Here is a 21,599-nt window from a genome sequence, read left to right on the forward strand (position 1 = left end):
TTACTATGGGTGGGGGAGAACAGGGGGGCTTATTACTATGGGGGAGCACAGGGGGGCCTATTACTATGCATGGGGGAGCACGGGGGGCTTATTACTATGGGTGGGGGAGCACAGGGGGGCTTATTACTATGGGTGGGGGAGCACAGGAGGGCTTATTACTATGGGTGGGGGAGCACGGGGGGCTTATTACTATGGGTGGGGGAGCACAGGGGGGCTTATTACTATGGGTGGGGAAGCACGGAGGGGGGCTTATTACTATGGGTGGGGGAGCACGGGCGGCTTATTAGTATGGGTTGGGGAGCACAGGGGGGATTACTACTATGGGTGGGAGAGCACAGGGGGGCTTATTACTATGGGTGGGGGAGCACAGGGGGGCTTATTACTATGGGTGGGGGAGCACAGGAGGGCTTATTACTATGGGTGGGGGAGCACAGGGGGGCTTATTACTATGGGTGGGGGAGCACAGGGGGCTTATTACTATGGGGGAGCACAGGGGGGCTTATTACTATGGGTGGGGGAGCACAGGGGGGGTTACTTCTATGGGGGGAGCACAGGGGGGCTTATTACTATGGGTGGGGGAGCACAGGGGGGCTTATTACTATGGGTGGGAGAGCACAGGGGGGCTTATTACTATGGGTGGGGGAGAACAGGGGGGCTTATTACTATGGGGGAGCACAGGGGGGCTTATTACTATGCCTGGGGGAACACGGGGGGCTTATTACTATGGGTGGGGGAGCACGGGGGCTTATTACTATGGGTGGGGGAGCACGGGGGGCTTATTACTATGGGTGGGGGAGCACAGGGGGGCTTACTACTATGGGTGGGAGAGCACAGGGGGGCTTACTACTATGGGTGGGGGAGCACAGAGGGGCTTATTACTATGGGTGGGGGAGCACAGGAGGACTTAGTACTATGGGTGGGGGAGCACAGGGGGGCTTATTACTATGGGTGGGGGAGCACAGGAGGGCTTATTACTATGGGTGAGGGCGCACAGGGGAGCTTATTACTATGGGTGGGGGAGCACAGAGGGGCTTATTACAATGGGTGGGGGAGCACAGGGGGGCTTATTACTATGGGTGGGGGAGCACAGGAGGGCTTATTACTATGGGTGGGGGGAGGGGGCGTTTTTAGCAGGATTCGCCCTGTAGTCAAAATTACCTAGAAACGGCCCTGTCTCATAGAATGGTGTCTATGGAGCCGACAGACATTATCTGCGAGAATTCCTCAGTGTGAACCCACCCCTAGGCTGTGTTCACACTACGTATATTTCAGTCAATATTTTGGTCTTTATATTGCAACCTCAACCAGGAGTGGATTGAAAAGACAGAAAGGCTTTGATCACACAATGGTGGAATTGAGTGGATGGCCACCATATAACAGTAAATAACGGCCATTATTACAATACAACAGCCATTGTTTTACAGTAACAGCAAATATTTGCCATTAAATGTCGGCCATCCACTCAATTTTGAAATTGTGTGAACAGAGCCTTTCTGTGTTTTCAATCCAATCCTGGTTTTGGTTGCAATATGAGGACCAAAATATTGACTGAAATATACGTAGTGTAAAACCAGCCATAAGCTGTATCTACTGGATTCCTTGTAAATGCTTAATGCAATATAATTTATTCCTCTAAATAAAGAGACTCTGTTCACGATTTGAGTCATCAAATGCTTGAAAATCTTTTATTACGGTCTAAAGAGATAAGCTCATACACAGATTTTTTCAGCAGAAAGCCTCAGCTCAGAACTGGGAGGAGACTAAATAGACAATAACAAGTATGGAATGAATTGTTAGTGTCACCGTGGGAAGCAACATACAAAAAGTTATGTTAGAGTGGAATACTCCATTAAAGTATTCTTGAACTCCAAGGGCCAAGCAATTCACCTAAAACATTTTTTATCATATAAATAAAGCTCTGGCCATTTTGACATAAAAAATGTTTACTGTAGTTCGAGTTGGAGTCATGTGTCTAATAAACATGTAATATGCTGTAATGATAATAAAGGAGGCTTCTTTTCGCTCCTGGAGTACTGGGTGTCTTAGTGGCTAGCAGTTTTTTTTTACAGTGCTAGGATTATGTGTTTTGATCTCACCAAGGACACATCGGTATAGAGTTTGTATGTTTTCCCAGTGTTTGCATGGTTTCCTTCCACACTCCAAAACTACTCATAGACAAAATTAGATTGGAAGCCTGAATAGGGGCAGAGAGTGATCTATGGCAAGCTCTGTACATCAATATAGAATTAGTTGGTGTCATATAAATAAAGGAATCATCATTATTATTATTGTTATTATTAGAGATGAAAACACTTTTCAAAAATTCACTTGGCCAGTTCACAAATTTTGGGCATAAAATGCACGAACATGCGAACTGAACCATAATTAACCTTATAATCACTTAAAACAGTATATTTTTATTTCAGTTTTGCTTTTGTAGATGAAAAATATGAAAATTAGAACAAAAATATGCAGTATTGAGTAAATATATAGCAAAATACCTGGCGGCTTAAATGCAAAGGGATAGTGTCTAATGCAACATAGCCGCCAATTAGCCGCCGCTACTTTACTATATATATTTTTTACTGCATGTTTACTGCATATTTTCATTCTAATTTTGCTATTTTTCTTTCTATTTTCTTTCTTTCTATTTTTCTAGAGCCGTTTTTTTGCAGGTCCTATGTGCATTCAGTGCAAGTCCATATCACTCGTGAACTAAAGTATGTCCACTAATTATCTGTGCAAGTGTGAAGTTCAATGAATTTATCAGTTCATAGGAAATAAACTTAAAAAAGCAGTCCATTCATTAAGCTTTGAGTATTGAGACAGAGCAACTCACTGATCAGCATGAGGGTCCATTTACATAGAAAGATTATCTGACAGATTATCTGCCAAAGATTGGAAGCCAAAACCAGGAATGGATTTGAAAAGAGGAGAAATCTCAGGTTTTCCTTTATGACCCGATCTCTGTTTATAGTCTGTTTCTTGCTTTGGCTTCTAAACTTCGGCAGATAATCTGTCAGATTATCTTTTTGTGTAAATGGACTCTAAGGGTCCATTTGCTTGAGAAAGGTGGTGGAGACTGCAGAAACGACGCATCAGAATCACTTTTGCTGCGTTGCACTGCTATTTTGCTATTTTCGAAAATGGAATAAATTACTTTGTTTGATCTACAAGACGTGCTGTGGGGAATTCCTTAATATAACTAAGTGGTTCCTGGTCAGAGCCGTCCCTGCTGGCACTCGGACTCCACAAACTGGTATAGTGTTACCTGTATACTGTGTTATCTATCTATCTATCTATCTATCTATCTATCTATCTATCTTTCTATCTATCTTTCTGTCTCTTTCTCTCCCATATTTATCCCTATCTATCTGTTTTAATTCATTAAAGAAACAACACTCGTGTCTGTAGAGTCCTCCCGCTATCAACCCGTACAATCCATCAAAAATCCATTTTTTAGAAACACAACCTTTCACAATGCAACTAATGAATTTTTTTTTTTTAAGGAAATACGGATGCCTAAAGATTATAATCCGTAGAAAATATCAGATCCCATTGAGAGAAGAGTCCGCACTATGACATGTCCTTTTTTCAGGATTGGTTTGCGTCCTGATCATACTGATCATGTGAATAGCCTAATAGACATCAATGTGCTCTAACTCGAGTACGGAAATACGGATCCGTAGATTAGGGGACATGTGAATAAGGGTTTATAATTTATTCGAACTGATTAAACTGGAATTACAGTGGTACCTCGGTTCTCGAACTTAATTGGTTCTGGAAGGCAGTTTGAGAACCGAGCAGTGTCTTCCCATAGGAAATAATGTAAATGTGATTAATTGGTTCCAGCAGCCACCAATAATTACCTACGATCCTCATTTATTACATATCGAAAACCGAGCAAAGTTCGAATTCCAAACACTACTTCTGGGTAAATTTTTGTTCGAATACCAAGCAGTTCGAGTTCCAAAGCGTTCGAAAACCGAGGTATTACAGTACTATTTTCTTTTTATTTACATTTATTAAATCTGCAGATGAAATATGTGAAAAAATTAACTTATTTGTATTCATCCTTTACAAAGCTTACATTACAATATAAATGTACTGTATAATAATCTGTTGTTGTATATTCCTTACAATACAAAGAATGTGCTTAACTATCAGTGCTACAATTCCATTGCATAACCCTGTCTATTCCTGATCTGCTCGCTGCAGCCTCCGGAGGTTTTTCTGCTTAGACTCATTGTCTGGTTAATTGTTTTATATTCATTATTCTGCAGAAACCTGATACAGAACTTATCAGCACAATGTAAACTCATTGTGAATAATTCCTGTAAGGAGGTTTGATAATTGAAGAGCAGAGAGCTGAGGAATGGAATCTCATTTTCCATGTATTTAGCAGGTGGCTTCATTTTATATAACGTAAATTTAAACCTTATAGGGTCGATGTTTTTTTTTTTTCTTTGCAGGACAAGTTATTCTTTGTAATGTCACCCTTCATTTTACAATATGATATATTGCAAAACCAACACATATTTTTGAGGTAAATTTAATTATTGAAAAATTCACATGTGCTATTTATTTATTTTGTAATTATTTCTTCCCAGTCTTTTAACTTTTATCCATAAAGCAAGGTTATCCATTTCTTTCATTTTATATTGTCATCTAATAATGTTATGTTTTCTTAATTTTGATTAGTGATGAGTGAGTACTAAAATGCTTGGGTGCTCGTTACTCGAGACATATATTTTCCGATACTCGGGTGCTCGTTTCGAGTAACGAACCCCATTAAAGTCAATGGGAAACTCGAGCATTTTTGCAGGGGACCCAAGCTCGGTAGAGGGAAGGACGTGTGAAAAACTGTCAACCTCAGAAAATGATGGAAACACCATGGAAATGGACAGGAAACCGCAGGGGCAGCATGCATCCTCTGAGGCTGCCTAATCACACAATTATGCCAAATTTTGGGCAACAGTATGGCAGTGATCACATAGTGAAGGATTAAAACAGAGGTAGCATATGAACCACCCCAAAATTTAGCCTGACACAGCATGGCAGTGAGAACACAGGGAACCATTAAAACAGAGGTATCATATGAACCATCGAAAAACTTTGCCTGACACAACATAGCAACATCCAAAGAAGGTAGAAGGTGCTGGTGAAAGGACGGCAGAGGACACCCGTAAGATGACATCCACAGATAATATGGTTCAAAATGGATGAGACAAGGATGCTAAATTGGATTTGACTTTGATTTGCAGTTGGGGTAACATTCCCTGCATCATGTGACTCACCACTTCTCCCCCCACCACTGTTTTGAGTTTGAATTTGAGTTTGAATTTGACTGTAGCAGTTGGGGTAACATTCCCTGCATCATGTGACTCACCACCTCTCCCCCCACCGCTGTTTTGAGTTTGAATGAGACTGTAGCAGTAAGGGTAACATTCTCTGCATCATGTGACTCACCACCTCTCCCCCCACCGCTGTTTTGAGTTTGAATTTGATTTTGACTGTAGCAGTTGGAGTAACATTCCCTGCATCATGTGATCTTCATGGGGTATGGCTACTCAACATTACTGCAGAACTGATGTGGCTCAGGCATCCTGGTTTTAATTCCTTGAGGATATGGCAATTGTCTCATGCAAAGGGATCATCACTTGAGGTTCTGCCTTACTAATTATGTGCTGCCCAACAACTAGACTTGTCATTTGTTTCTTTAGTTTGAGCAGGGTCTGATTTTTTTTTCCTTTTTCCTCTTTTGTTTTGTTATCATGTCATCATGTCATTTTGTCATTAGGTCTGTATATAGACACACACTTAAGAACAGAATACTGACAAAGTTTACCACTCGGTTTCCAAATTGTACAAAAAAAAAAGAGTGAGAGAAAGACAAACACAGAATTAGACAGCAAAGTTTGCATTGTTCATTGTAGCACTAAATAAACTTTGGTAATAAAAGAAACACGTTTGTGCATTTAATGTGAAGATCCTTCTCGTATTTCATTTGGAAAGATGGGCAAGGTCAGCTTCCTTCATTTTATTTCCCCTGTTTTTGAAAGGCAATTTTCTGCCATGTTCTGCCCCTTCACAGCCAGAGGAGTATGTATCTCCTTACAGTGCAAGGATCTGCAGGCTCCTGTGGCAAGGAATTGGCAGACAAAACCAATAATCCACTCTTAAGGAGAAAGATATTGCCACAACCTTTTAACAATTTCCAGAGTTGTGTATCACTGAGCTTCATCTTTCCAGAATGAGCAAAACACTGTGCAGTCTTTGTTACGATTTTGTCATAAATTTGTAATAAATGTGCTCAGACTCAGGGAAGGGTCCAGAAAACAGTTCCTGGGAGCATGGTGGTGGATCTGAAACCCTTCTTTTCCTGGAGGGGCCAAGTTGTGGGGAAGGAGGCTAAGCTGCTGGAGCAAGGGTTCCACTCCCTTGGGTAGCATGGGTGGACTGCGTGGAAGACTGGGTAGTGGATAAGTTACTGGACACATTATCCTCTATCCACGTGATCACCTGTTCCCACTGCTGCGGTTTCAATATCGGTCTACCCTCCTCAACAGGTGCTGCTGTGTCACCCTGCCCTGAACCACGGCCTCTGCCAACTGCATCACTTGGAACCCCACGCCCATGCCCTCGTCCTCAACCCTTACCCCTGGGGTTCACCATTTTATGGACACTGCACAGTAGTGAACTTAAATATGCCTTGAGTAAGAAATACAGAAATCAGAAAATATACTAGTGGTCCCACTAGTTTTTTGGGGGCTGTGGGATACAATCTGTTGGTGGCTGCACCTACAGTATACACACTCTGTGACACCCCCTTTACACTATGCAAGCAGAAGTGAACTTTAATGTGCCTTGAGTAAGAAATACAGAAATCAGAAAATATACTAGTGGTCCCACTAGTTTTTGTATACAATCTGTTGGTGGCTGCACCTATACACTCTGTGAATCTTTTATTTGAAAAGCAGTAACAGTATTTACATATTAACAATAAATAAGAAAATCAAACAACTTCTTCCCCCATTAAACAAAAGCTGAGGTGCGGACATGTCTCCAGAACACATTGGCAGAATTTATCTTTTTATCAGTCTCATATACCCCCTGTAGAGATTTCTTTATGTTCTGGATGACTGTATTTACAGATAGCTCCTCTCTACTCATCGCCGGGCGACATCAGGCCCCCCATAGATGATGAACACACACACCATTAATGACATACAAAGTACTCTTATTAAATATGTTAAAGGCATCCGGGAACTAACTATACATTACCATAACATATGTTTGCTCTCTAAGATGTGGGAGTTGTAACTCACAGGACAGTGGGGCCCAAACCTGTTTAGTAAACACACAGTCACATACCAAGTGCTCCATGGTCTCTATCTCTGGGCCACACTCTTCCCATGGACAGGACCGATCAGTAATGTTACTACTTTTTACATTGGACTTTACATACATCTTGCCATGAAAACCTAACCACAGCACATCCTTCATATGTCGGCGCAACCTGTAGTCCTCCATGAAGTTCACTGCCTGCCTGATGTCTGTACTAGGTGCGTTCCTTAGCTGTACTGCCACACTATATGCACAGCTCAATATGGAGTTATACAACTGTTTCCTGCTGACAGATTTTATATCATCATATGTTATCTTCCACTTTATCAGCCTCTTAATGGTGTGTATACCGTACCATGTAACTCTATTACTGAACCGCCCAAAAACTCTCTTAATAGGGTCACCAACTGACCATATTGACAAGAACTGACCAATCTAACACCTGAACAGACGTCTCCTGACACTTTCCAAAAGACAAATTCTTATACAGAAAAAGTAAATAAAAAAAAAGCTCCGGGCACAGCATGCCCAAGCCTCCATCCTTACGGGACAAGTAGGTTACATTCCTCCTCATTATATTCATCCTATTACCCCAAAGTAGATGAAAGAAGCTATTAGAGAGTTGTGGGAGCAGACTGTCTGGAACTGGGAAGACAACACTGATATAAACAAACAGGGGAAGCAAAAACCTTTTCATAAGGAGGATATTTTCATGGAAGGAGAGTTTCCACAAAAGCCATCTCTTCACTTTATCCTCACACAGGATGATCTTCTCCTCCCAATTGACCTTTCCCTCATCTCCTCCAAACACAACACCTAAGATCTTAATTTTTCCCTGCACTATATTAAAGTGCACCTGAAAGGCGTCTCTCTCCCCACCCATCCACAAGGCCTCACTCTTCTCCATGTTTCCTGCTGACCCAGATACCCGCTCATAAGCCGCAATCTCCTGCTGTAACACCGCACAGCTATAACTAGAAGAGATGAATAATGTCACATCAGCATACGCACAAAGCTTTACTTCCTCCACATTACTGCCCGGATGACACTTGATACCAGCAAAATCACCATTCATCTCCACTTTTCTCAATAATGGGTCTAAACTAAGGACATATAGCAAAGGACTGAGGGGAACACCCTGCCGCACTCCTGACCGCACTCTGAACGGCTCCGCAAAATGACCATTAACCAGGGGTCTTCTCATCGCATCCTTGTACAAAATATAAATCCACTCTACAAATGTGGCTGGAACCCCTTATGCCAACAACACCTTGTACAGATCTGGGTCTGGGGTGTGTGTACCCCAACTATCAAACTCCCCCCTCAACTTTCAGGGACTTAAGATGATCATACTGGCTACCAATAACCTCCCCATTATTAATTTTAGAATACATTTTGCTCAGAGTCAGCCACAGAATGCATTACTGCATATACTTCTTATTACCTTGCCTTTTTGCTGTAAACATAAAAAATCTTTTTAATATCTCTTCATAAACTCCCACCACTCTGCTGTACTTTCATACATACACTCTGTTGTCCTTCTATCCCTAAAGAAAGTTATGAACTCCTCTCTAAGACTTATCATGAAGCACAGAACTGTTGAGCTTCCAGTACCCTTTTCCAAACACTAGAGATGAGCGAGCATGCTCGTCCGAGCTTGGTACTCGTTCGAGCATTAGGGTACTCGATGGTACACCTTACTCAGACGAGCATCTCGCGATACTTAAGAAAATCTCAACATCCATTTCCTGTAAGTTTGGGCGCTATTTCTCAGCCAATAAACATGAAGGAGACTCTTTGGTACATCCTGCGATCACGTGGGACCCATACATGTCGATAGCAGCGATTGGTTGGCCAGATCAGATGACCCTGCCATATAAAACTTGGTGCCGGCAGTGCTCGCTTCAGACGCATGCTGTGAGAGATCAGGGACAGAGCTGCTGCTTCTCAGGGAGAGCGTCAGTGTAGGATTTAGCGTTCCAGTAGGTAGGGTATATACTAGCAATATAAACAAACAGCCCTTTTCAGGGCTTAAAAGCTTTTTTTAATACTATTACTACAGACTGCTGGCTGGGACTTGCAGTGCTGCTACCGCGATTTCAGCAGCACACTGTGGTGATCGGCTGCTGGCAGAAAGGGGACATTAGGTGTTGCATACACACCCCTAAGAAGTGCTCAGTGTACTCTTTTTTGATTTTGTGGCTGGTGGTCCTGCTGTACTACACTGTATTGCTGGGATTTGTAGTGCATCCTGCATAGAACTTCACTGCTCATTGTAAAGGGGTGTCAGAGAGTGTGTGTATAGTTCCGGACAATACCAGATTGTACCGTACAGCCCCCCATAAATGCTCAAAGTGAGAAGGAGAGTGAGGAAATTGAGTTGACAAAAATGACGTTTAGGATACACACCGCCACAGTTAATATTTTGTTAATGCTGTTTGTGCCTTAAAGGGGAGGGTAACTATCACTTCATAGAACGATTGACGTGACTATAACTTTCATATTGACATGTCAGCCTCCTTACCCCAACAGTTGCCAAAATAGGGCAGAGGTGGTCAGGTTGTCACCTTTTTGTTTCTGTTTGTCTATCCGGGAAGGGATGATCAGGAAGGAACAGATGCCGCACTCTGCTGAGGGCCCTCTGGCCCTTCCTTTAACCCCTTGCCTCTAAAGCCTGTTTTGGCCTTAATGACCAGGCTCATTTTTCAAAATCTGACCTGTCTCACTTTATGCTCTTATAGCTCAGTGATGCTTTAACGTATGCTAGCGATTCTGAGATTGTTTTTTCGTCACATATGACACTTTATATTAGTAGCAAAATTTGGTCACTACTTTGTGTATTTTTTGTGAAAAACATCAAAATATCAAGAAAAATTTGAAAATTTTGCATTTTATGAACTTCTGAAATTCTCTGCTTCTAAAAAAGGAAGTCATAGCACATAAATTAGTTACTAAATCACATTACCAATATGTCCTCTTTATTCTTGCATAATTTGGGAAACATATTTTACTTTTTTAGGGTGTTACGGGGCTTAGAAATTTATGAGCAAATTATCACATTTTGTGAAAATTTCCAAAACTGATTTTTTTTAGGGACCAGTTCTTTTTTTAAATGGATTTAGAAGGCTTGTATACTGGAAACCCCCATAAGTGACCCCATTTTGGAAACTAGACACCTTAAAGAATTAATCTAGGGGTATAATGAGCATTTTAACCCTACAGGGGCTGGAGGAAAGTATTCACAATTAGGCAGTAAAAAAAAATCGAAAATTTAAATTTTCAAATAATATATACGTTTAGATTAAAGTTTCTCATTTTCAAAAGGAACATGAGAAAAAAAGCATGCCAAAATTTGTAACGCAGGTTCTCTTGAGTACAACGGTACCCCATATGTGGGCGTAAACCACTGTATGGGCACACAGCCGGGCTCAGAAGTAAAGGAGCGCCAATTAGCTTTTTTAATGCAGATTTTGCTGAAGAAGTTTCTGAGCGCCAGGTGCATTTGCAGAGCCCCTGTAGTGTCCGCAGAATAGAATCCCCCCAAAAGTCACCCCATTTTCGAAAGTACACCCCTCAAAGAAATCATCTTTGGGTAGGATGAGCATTTTGACCCCACATGCATTAGAGGAAAGTATTCAAAATTACACAGTAAAAATGAAAAACACGAATTTTTCCAATAATATGTTTGTTTAGTTTGAATTTTTTCAATTTCACGAGGAACAAGAGAAAAAAAGTACCCCCAAATTTGTAAAGAAGGTTTTCCTGAATACAACGGTACCCCATATGTGGGCATAAACCACTGTATCGCCACACAGGAGGGCTCAGAAAGAAGGGAGCGCCAATTAGCATTTTCAGTTCAGATTTTGCTGAAGAAGTTTCTGAGCGCCAGGTGTGTTTGCAGAGCCCCTGTAGTGTCAGCAGAAGAGAACCCCCCCAAAAGTCCAACCATTTTGGAAAGTACACCCCTCAAATAATTCATCTTGGGGTGTGGTGACCATTTTGACCCCAAAGGTATTAGAGGAAAGTATTCAAAATAAGACAGTAAAATTGAAAAACTAGAATTTTTCCAATAATATGTTCGTTTAGTTTGAAATTTCTCAATTTCACTAGGAACAGGGGAGAAGCTGCATGCCCAAATCTGTAACGCAGGTTCTCCTGAGTAGAACGATACCCCATATGTGTGTATAAACCACTGTATGGGCACACAGCAGGGCTCAGAGGGGAAGGAGCGCCAATTAGCATTTTCAGTGCAGATTTTTACGAAGAAGTTTCTGAGTGCCAGGTGCGTTTGCAGAGCCCCTGTAGTGTCAGAAGAATAGAACCCCAGCAAAAGTCACCCCATTTAGGAAAGTACACCCCTGAAAGAATTCATCTTGGGGTGCAGTGAGCGGTTTGACCCCACAGGTATTAGAGGAAAGTATTCAAAATAAGACAGTAAAAATGAAAAACTCGAATTTTTCCAATAATATGTTTGTTTAGTTAAAAATTTCTTAATTTCACGAGGAACAGGAGAGAAAACGTACCCCAAAATCTGTAACGCAGGTTCTCCTGAGTACAACGGTACCCCATATGTGGGCATAAACCACTGTATGGGCACACAGCAGGGCTCAGAAGGAAGGGAGCGCCAATTTGCTGGAGCAAAACCGCAGCTAGTAATAGTTATAAGAATAGCGCAGTTACTAAAATACAATAAAAAATGAGATTACAGGTAATGTGGGGTGGTCACGGGCAACCTGGGGTGGTCACGGGCAACCTGGGGTGGTCACGGGCAACCTGGGGTGGTCACGGGCAACCTGGGGTGGTTATGGGCAACCTGGGGTGGTTACAGAGAATCTGGGGTGGTTACGGGCAACGTGGGGTGGTTACGGGCAACGTGGGGTGGTTACGGGCAACGCGGGGTGGTTACGGGCAACGCGGGGTGGTAACGGGCAACGTGGGGTGGTAACGGATAAACTGAAGTGCTTATAGGTAATCTGGGATGGATACCTGTAATTTGGGGTCGTTACAGGCAATCTGGTGTGGTTACGGGCAATCTGGAGAGGGTCACTGGCAATTTGGGGTGGTTAGAGGCAACGTGCGGTGGTTATAGGCAACGTGCGGTGGTTATGGGCAACGTGCGGTGGTTAGGGGCAACGTGCGGTGGTCAGGGGCAACGTGCGGTGGTCAGGGGCAACGTGCGGTGGTCAGGGGCAACGTGCGGTGGTTAGAGGCAATGTGCGGTGGTCAGAGGCAGCGTGCGGTGGTTAGAGGCAACGTGCGGTGGTCAGGGGCAACGTGCTGTGGTCAGGGGCAACGTGCGGTGGTCAGGGGCAACCTGCGGTGGTCAGGGGCAACGTGCGGTGGTTAGAGGCAACGTGCGGTGGTTAGGGGCAACGTGCGGTGGTTAGAGGCAGCGTGCGGTGGTCAGAGGCAGCGTGCGGTGGTTAGAGGCAACGTGCGGTGGTCAAGGGCAACGTGCTGTGGTCAGGGGCAACGTGCGGTGGTCAGAGGCAACGTGCGGTGATTAGAGGCAACGTGCGGTGGTCAGGGGCAACGTGCTGTGGTCAGGGGCAACGTGCGGTGGTCAGAGGCAACGTGCGGTGGTCAGAGGCAACGTGCGGTGGTCAGAGGCAGCGTGCGGTAGTTACGGGCAATCTGGAGGGGGTCACTGGCAATTTGGGGTGGTTACGGTCAAGATGTGGTGGTTATGGGCAACGTGCGGTGGTTACATGTAATCTGGCGTGTTTACGGGCTACCTGCGGCGGTTACGGGCAAACTGGGGCGGATACGGGCAACCTGCGGTGGTTACGGGTAATCTGGGAGTAAACCGCAATTATTACTATAATAAAAAGTGTGTTTTATTTTGTTTGTATGTTTTTCACTTTTTCACATTTACACTTTTTCACTTGTTCTTTTTTCACTTTCATTTTCACTGTATTACTATGATTACTGTGATATTTTCTATCACAGTAATCATAGTTTAGTGACAGAGACCAAATTGGTCTCTGTCACTTTAAATTTTCAGAGCTAACTGCTTCTGACGCGCATGCGCACATCAGAAGCAGTCAGGACGTCCAGGAGGACGGAGCTCCAGGATCCGGTGAGTATATGGGGAAGGGGGGGTGACTGGGGGACGGGGGTGACTGGGGGGGTGGGGGGCGACTTGGGGGGGGGGGCACAGTGACGGTTTTTATCCCCTGTCACCAATGATTTATGGTGACAGGGGATAAAAAGTGCCGGCAGCACTGGGAACAGGCGATCGGCGGTATATAGTATATACCGCCGATCGCCTGCTCCGGGACCACACGGGGGGGTCCCCGATCACTGCCCCATGCTCTCCGCTACCTCCGGTGGCGGAGAGCATGGGGCTTTGATCATTATTTTATATCCATCCCTGCGAACAAACATCGCAGGGATGGGGGCGGCCATCTTGGATCTGATGGCCGCCCGGGTACGGGGATCTGGGGTCTGATCGGGGGGCTGATCTGGGGTCTGAGGGGATATTTTTCATCTCCCCCCACCGTGGATTCACGGTGGGGGGAGATGAAAGCTCTCGGCGGCGCCGGTAATTCCCGGTACCGGAGATCACCGCTATAACGGTAATAGCGGTGATCTCCGGTATCGGGGGACAAGGGGAGGGGGCCGGGGGACACACTAGTTGTGGCGGTGGGGGGAGGCAACGTGCTGCAGCCTCCCCCCGCCGCCCGATCGCCCGATCTCCCCATAGACGCTGCGGTCGCATTGACCGCGGCGTTTATGGGGTTAACTGCCCGGGGGGAGCGCGGCTCCCCTCCGGGCAGAGGCAGCAGGGGGATGCTGTGTGACATAGCATCCTCCTGCTGCCCGATCTTCTATAGGGACAGCGGGGGGAGGCAGGGAAGCCATGACGTTCCTGGAACGTCATGTTGCGGGAACTACCTGCTTTACATGACGTTCCAGGAACGTCATTTTGCGGCAAGGGGTTAAGCAAGTAGGGTTAGGGTGAGCACTTGGACCCTAACAAGTTTGGTGACATGTCAGAAATTTTAAAAATGATGGTTACCCTTCAGTTTAACCCCTTCAAGACCAAGCCTATTTGCACCTAAAAGACCAGGCTCATTTTTCAAAATCTGACCTGTCTCACTTTATGCGCTTATAGCTCAGTGATGCTTTAACGTATGCTAGTGATTCTGAGATAGTTTTTTCGTCACATACGACACTTTATATTAGTCGCAAAATTTGGTCAGTACTTTGTGTGTTTTTTGTGAAAAACATCAAAATATCATGAAAAATTGAAAAAATTAGCATTTTATGAACTTTGAAATTCTCTGCTTCTAAAAAAAGAAAGTCGTATCACATAAATTAGTTACTAAGTCACATTACCGATATGTCCTCTTTATTCTGGCTTCATTTCATAAACATATTTTACTTTTTTAGGGTGTTACGGTTGATGAGGTTCCGAAAGGGGGATCATCAGGAATTACGTCATCAAGCCCACAACAGGTCACATCAGGCAGCACAGGCGTCCCTTATACTGCCGACTCAAAGGTTAACAAGGACTTGGTGGCGTGTATCCATTTATATACCCCTTTCTGCGTCATTAAAAGTAGGCAGTTACAGACGTGTTCACACATCTGTAAGGCATTATTTAGATAACTCGAAATCAACCCAAACATTCTGGCCAGGAATGTCCGGGCAGATATCCAAGCCATGTTTCTCATCCTAGAATATGTCAAATGTGACAAAGTGCAGATATTACTGTATCCAAAATATTACACAATAAGTATGGGTGAAACAAAGGATATATGAGGTGAAGTGAACTGTCTCAATAGACCGCCATTTTGTACTGCGGCAGCCATGACACCTTGGTTTGGCGCCATTTTATAGTGCGGCAGCCATCTTAGAGGATAGTCCGCCATCTTAGGTGATGTGGCGGACATGTTGTGTGCTCCAGCCGCCATTTTAGGTGTTTCAACCGCCATTTTATGTGCTAATGGCAGGGATTTTAGCTTTAGTAACACATTCCACCCTAGACAGGTCATGAAACCTTATATGCACCATAAGCCACTTTAACTGTTTGGCGTCTGGTTGGTTTACACATCGTGTACAAAGATGGAATGCATTGAATACAACAACAACTTGTGATTAATAGAGCTATTATACAGATTATGATCCCAACAGCCTGTCGAAGGTACCCAAAATTGGGCAAGAACGCTAATAGCCAATCCCACCACCCTTGATTTACATCTTGTTTTATGTGGGTAACCATTTCATGTAATTGCTGCAATTTATCATGAACATCCTCTGAATGATCAGATAGATTGAAGCAACACATTCCTGCAAAACTATCACATCCATGACCATGTTTGAGTAATAGGTAATCTATGGCAGCTCTATTTTGTAATATTTCTTTCCTATATGAGTGCAGGTCCAATAATATATCTTCTAAAATAGCACTGGTAATATTTATGTTTTTTATCATAAAGCAAGCCATGCGTGCTATAGTGCGATGATTATATACAGCTAGACCGGGCACCCCTATCAGTGATGCAGCTAGACTTATATATTCTGCTCGTGATAAAAGCTGTACATCATAATCACAATTCTCAGGCAGCTGTTCAATGCTCCTTTTGTGTACAGCCCGTTTCTGGGGTGTAGGAACCATCGTTAACGTTAACCTAGCCAAGGCACATAGCCCTCTGGTTACGTTAGCAGGTATATAAGTATAGCTACTATTACTGCAAGACAAAACCCATCCGGGTGGTAGGGGTACATGTTCATCTAATGATGGGACGGTTAATGTTCTTTTGCATTGCATTCGCCGCCCCACCTTTAGAATTTGACAATCCTTTTCAGTTCTATCACAAATCTTTGGTAAAATCTTTGGTAATGTTTCTCTCTGTTCTGGTTGTGCCTGTATTGGTTCTTGATTACCTTCCTGTGCCTCTACGTGTACATGTGGTTGTTCTTGCACCTTTTCTTGTGGTTCTACTCGTACACCGGTATGTTCCTGCACCTTAACAGGCTCCTGTACATCAACACGCTCTTGTACATCAGCATGTTCCTGTACATTAGCATGTTGCTGTGGTTGTTCTGCCTCATCTACTTGTGTTAACACCGGGGGCTGTGCAGGGGTGTGTACAAATAATTTGTTACACGCGGGAATATAATCTTTATTACATGTGAACTCAAAGCATAACTCTGCATCTGTCACAGCCCCGGTTGCTATTCTAATCATGTTTTCCTCTAGGTTTGCATATGTAGGACAATTTAAACAAGCGTAATAAGGACTTATCCAATCTCCATGCACAAGTAAATCAGTCTCCTCTAAGTCAGTGTCATTTAGCTGAATTTGTAGTAACTGTGTCCATGTTGCAACAGGAGTTGGTACAGCGACCAAACAGGTTTCCAGGACATTGTATGAATATGCATTTTTCAGGCAAAAGTCTGTCATGTTCAGTACTCGAGCTAGGTATAGCCACATATTCTCTTTGGTTCTCCATAGTTCTTTTTCCAACTCTCTTGCTTCTAGTTTTGGATCGTTCCCGTATGAGTGGAGGTCCTGACAAGATTCGTACCAGTTCCATAACAGCACGGCTAAGAGGCATCCACCGAGAATCACTAGGATCCAAATCTGAGGAGGACAAAATTACTCACATAAATATACATTGGTGACAGGAGTGTAATGTTTCTGTTCCAACATTATGTAAGATTACTTCAATTTCACCTTGATAATCAGGATCAATTATCTCATTGTTTACCTGTACACCAAGTAACCTCAGGCTGGATTGTCCCAAGATTAACCCAAAATGTTCTGGAGGAAATATTATTCCCAGTCCAGTGCCTAAGGCTTTTATTTCTCCAGGCATAATGGATTCAGTCTGAGCACAATACAGATCTAACCCTACTGATTGTGGTGTAGCTTGTAGGGGAGATTTAGCTGTATCCCTAACTTGCATGGGTGTACCACCAGTACACCTGAATAGGTGTCTACTGCAATGCAAGCATATCGACAACCTTGTGACTCAGTTAATGGCCCAATATAGTCTATTTGCCAAATTTAACCAGGTAATGTACCTCGCAAGATGTGTCCCTTTACCACCCTGGACACTAAACTGTGCTGCGAATGTTGGCACACAGGACACTGTTGTATTATTGTCTTTATAACCTCTAACCTGAGGGGGACACCTCTGGTTTGTCCCCACCGGAAGGTGGCTTTTTCTCTCCAAGGTGTTCACACTTTTGGTAAGCTCATTTTAGCCAACCCCAATCCTGGGAGTACTCAAGTTCTTCCTCACTGATTTGAGCCTCAGCAATCTTTGTAAAGTCTGTCAAGAGAACTTATGTTAGTATGAGCATCAACATGAAAAACAGTTACATTCTCGAGTTTCCCCTGGAATTCTATATTATTTTACATGAATTGTTTTTGTTGCTCTAGAAATCTGAACAAGCTTCATTTTCAATTTTCCTATCAAAACTGGATTAATTTGCACAGATTTTACTCCAAAAGAATATTTATCAGCCAAATACAATTACTATCCCCTTAAAATGTCTATACTATTTAGATGTGGGATTTCTTGAGTTAACAAAGAGAAGCGATGTCACTTAGTCATAAAAAAAACTAAATGCTTCTTTATTTAATAATCAGGGGGTTTGTTGCAGGTGCCTTAATATTAAGCAGCACCTTGCTTTCCCAGCTCACATACTCTGAGCCAGATTCTCTCTAAACTTAGGAGTTCTAAGTTTATATACAACATTTACCCAAAATGCAACACTTTTAAAGCAATATATACAGGGGTTCACTTTTCAACATAAAAGAGTTTCAAATTTATCTTTTCTTACACAGCATACAATCCTAATACACAGTCAAAATAAATAACATAGAAATACACAAAATAAACAGTAATTCAAAACCCACAATAGCTGCGTAGCTCCCGCTCAGCCTCACCTGGCAATAATCAAAGCAGCACTCTATATACACCCAGCACCCTCTACCCATCTGCTTACTCCTAGTAAGCTGTGATGCTGTATGTGTTGGTGGAAAATGCCGCACCAGTCTGTCTGTAGAAATAACAGTGGATAGAAAGAAGTTTTGCTGGCCAGCAGAGAAAGAAAGTAAAGACACAGACACAAACAGACAAACTAATACATTATTCCCCCCCCAACACCTGTAATATATTCAGGTATTGTGATTACAATAACACTGTACTGTCTAACAGGAATATTCAAATATTAGTTCAAATGCCAATGTCTTTCCGACCACCAAGCCCCCTAAGGGTTACTTTTTGCCCATTATGCATATCTGGGTTCCCAAAAATAAGTTTAGCCTCTGCCCTCGTATCCACTAATGCTGTTACATTTTGTGCTTTTTATTTCTCCACTCAATTTATAAATTAACATGGGGTCGGGCATCTACATGGTGGGCTTGGCTAACCTGTCAATCATAATGGTCCCGGAGAGATTCTCCACAGAAATCTCTCCTTTTCTTTGTATTCTGATAACAATGCTTTCACCACTTTAAACAAATCTGTAGATTCTGCTGCAGCATTGTCATACTGTTCTTTGTGTGATTTAGAAACTTTCTTTCCCCATTTCTCTCGATATATCTTCCATAACTCAGCAGTTGGAACCCTGTCAATATCCTTGGCAGGCACTCCAGCGCTCAGCAACGCCCTGAACCTATCAGTTCGGGACACCATTCCATCCTTGCCTTGTTCCCCTGCATATTTTTTCCTCTTATATTTGTATTGTGTTACCCTCACAGTTACTAGATCAGCGAGCATTTCATTCTTACATCTGTGCATAGTTTCCTGGGACTGAAGGGTAAACAATTGCTGTTCTAGCTCACTGACACAAGTTAGTAACAACCTATTTTTCTCATCTTGTTGCTTACATACGGCTACATAATCATTTTCATAGCTCAGCGGCACATTTTCTAAACATTTTGTTACATCTACTGGGCTACAGGTTCCTAGTTGTTCATCCCAACTTTCTCCTAATCCTGTAACTTTAGCCCATTCCCTAGCTAAAACGGTGTAAGGAGCCAGCTCCCACCCCGGTATTACATCAACAGTTTTTTCAGAACTGATTTGTGTCTTACGCTTAAACATGTTCACAAGATCTTTTCTTTTCTTATTCTATAATTGGAATCCTGCCGACTACGCCAAAAATGTTTTGCTTAGAGCCTAGGTTCTTTGGATTCCGTTATAGAACATGAAAAGAGAGTCAGACAAATCAGCAATAGTTAAATATAGTTTATTAAAAATATAATAAAGCACTTACCACACTGTTGCACATCATTGATGAGGTTCCGAAAGGGGGATCATCAGGAATTACGTCATCAAGCCCACAACAGGTCACATCAGGCAGCACAGGCGTCCCTTATACTGCCGACTCAAAGGTTAACAAGGACTTGGTGGCGTGTATCCATTTATATACCCCTTTCTGCGTCATTAAAAGTAGGCAGTTACAGACGTGTTCACACATCTGTAAGGCATTACTTAGATAACTCGAAATCAACCCAAACATTCTGGCCAGGAATGTCTGGGCAGATATCCAAGCCATGTTTCTCATCCTAGAATATGTCAAATGTGACAAAGTACAGATATTACTGTATCCAAAATATTACACAATAAGTATGGGTGAAACAAAGGATATATGAGGTGAAGTGAACTGTCTCAATAGACCGCCATTTTGTACTGTGGCAGCCATGACACCTTGGTTTGGCGCCATTTTATAGTGCGGCAGCCATCTTAGAGGATAGTCCGCCATCTTAGGTGATGTGGCGGACATGTTGTGTGCTCCAGTCGCCATTTTAGGTGTTTCAACCGCCATTTTATGTGCTAATGGCAGGGATTTTAGCTTTAGTAACACAAGGCCGCGCTGCTGCTCCGTGCACCGGAGCTCACAAAGCCGTCCAGGCCGCTCTGCCGGGGCTGCAATTGGATGCGGCGTGGGCTGAGCAATGCTGTGACTCTTTTCCCCCTCATAGAGCCGGGAGGAGGGATGAGGGATGAGGGAGCTGGGCAATCTGCTGTAAATCTCTCCTGGCGGCGGGAGCTCTGCTCACATGTGTCTTCACGCCGTTATAGTCAGACCACGCCCCTGATTCTTGTATATTTAGGCAGCACTAAACGTCTCATTCCCCGTCAGGCTAGATGGGCCTTGTTTTTTACTCAGTTCAATTTCGAAATCACCTACTGGCCCGGTTCTAAGAATGTCAAGACTGATGCCCTGTCTTGCAGCTTTGACATTGAGACCACGCCCAGGGTCGAACCCGATACTATCCTGTCCCCTGGTGTGGAAGTGGCCATTTTGCAGCCGGATCTGGTGACTCAAATCGCGGAGTCTAAGTCCCTGGCACCCCGGAACATTCCAGATTCGCACTGTCTGTGCCCCCTAACCTCCGTCTCCAAGTCTTGGAAGAGGTTCACAGCACTGTGTTAGCTGGGCACCCAGGGGTGGCATGAACAAAATACTTGCTCTCGCGCCATTACTGGTGGCCTTCCTGGGTCCTTGACATCAAATCCTTTGTTGAAGCTTGTGAGACTTGTGCACGGTCCAAGGTCCCCCATAGGCCACCTGAGGGTCTCTTACATCCTCTGCCGGTGCCTACAAGACCTTTGGAAACATATTTCTATGGAATTTATTACAAACTTGCCACTCTCTAAGGGAAAAACCATGATATGGGTGGTTGTGGACAGATTCTCTAAAATGTGCCACCTCATCCCTCTGTGTAAGCTACCTAACGCCCGCACTCTAGCCATGCTGTTTATTAAAAACATTCTGCGCTTGCATGGTGTCCCTGAAAACATTGTCTCCGACAGAGGTGTTCAGTTTGTAGCTAAATTCTGGAGAGAATTCTGTGGCATGTTGGGTATCTCTTTATCCTTCTCATCTGCCTTCCATCCACAGATGAATGGGCAGACTGAGAGGATCAATCAGTCACTAGAACAGTTTCTAAGGTGTTTCGTGGCTAATGCCCAGGACAAATGGAGAAAATTTCACTAGCAGAGTTTGCTCTAAACAATCATGAGCAACGTGCAATTAAGATGCTGCCGTTCTTTTGTAATTTTGGTTTTAACCCTAGGTATTCATCCACTCACCCCTCAGCTGAAGCCATATACTCAAAACTGTGCACAGTTTGGGCCCAAGCTCATCAGAGCTTGGTTAAACCTAAGAGATATACCAAAAACATGCTAATAAAAGACGCATACCTGGCCATCAATACATCCTAGGTGAAAAGATCTGTCTCTCTACCAAGAACCTAAGGTTAAGGGTGCAGTCTGGAAAAC

This window comes from Dendropsophus ebraccatus, chromosome 7 (genome assembly GCF_027789765.1).
Source record: "Dendropsophus ebraccatus isolate aDenEbr1 chromosome 7, aDenEbr1.pat, whole genome shotgun sequence".
NCBI lineage: Eukaryota > Metazoa > Chordata > Amphibia > Anura > Hylidae > Dendropsophus > Dendropsophus ebraccatus.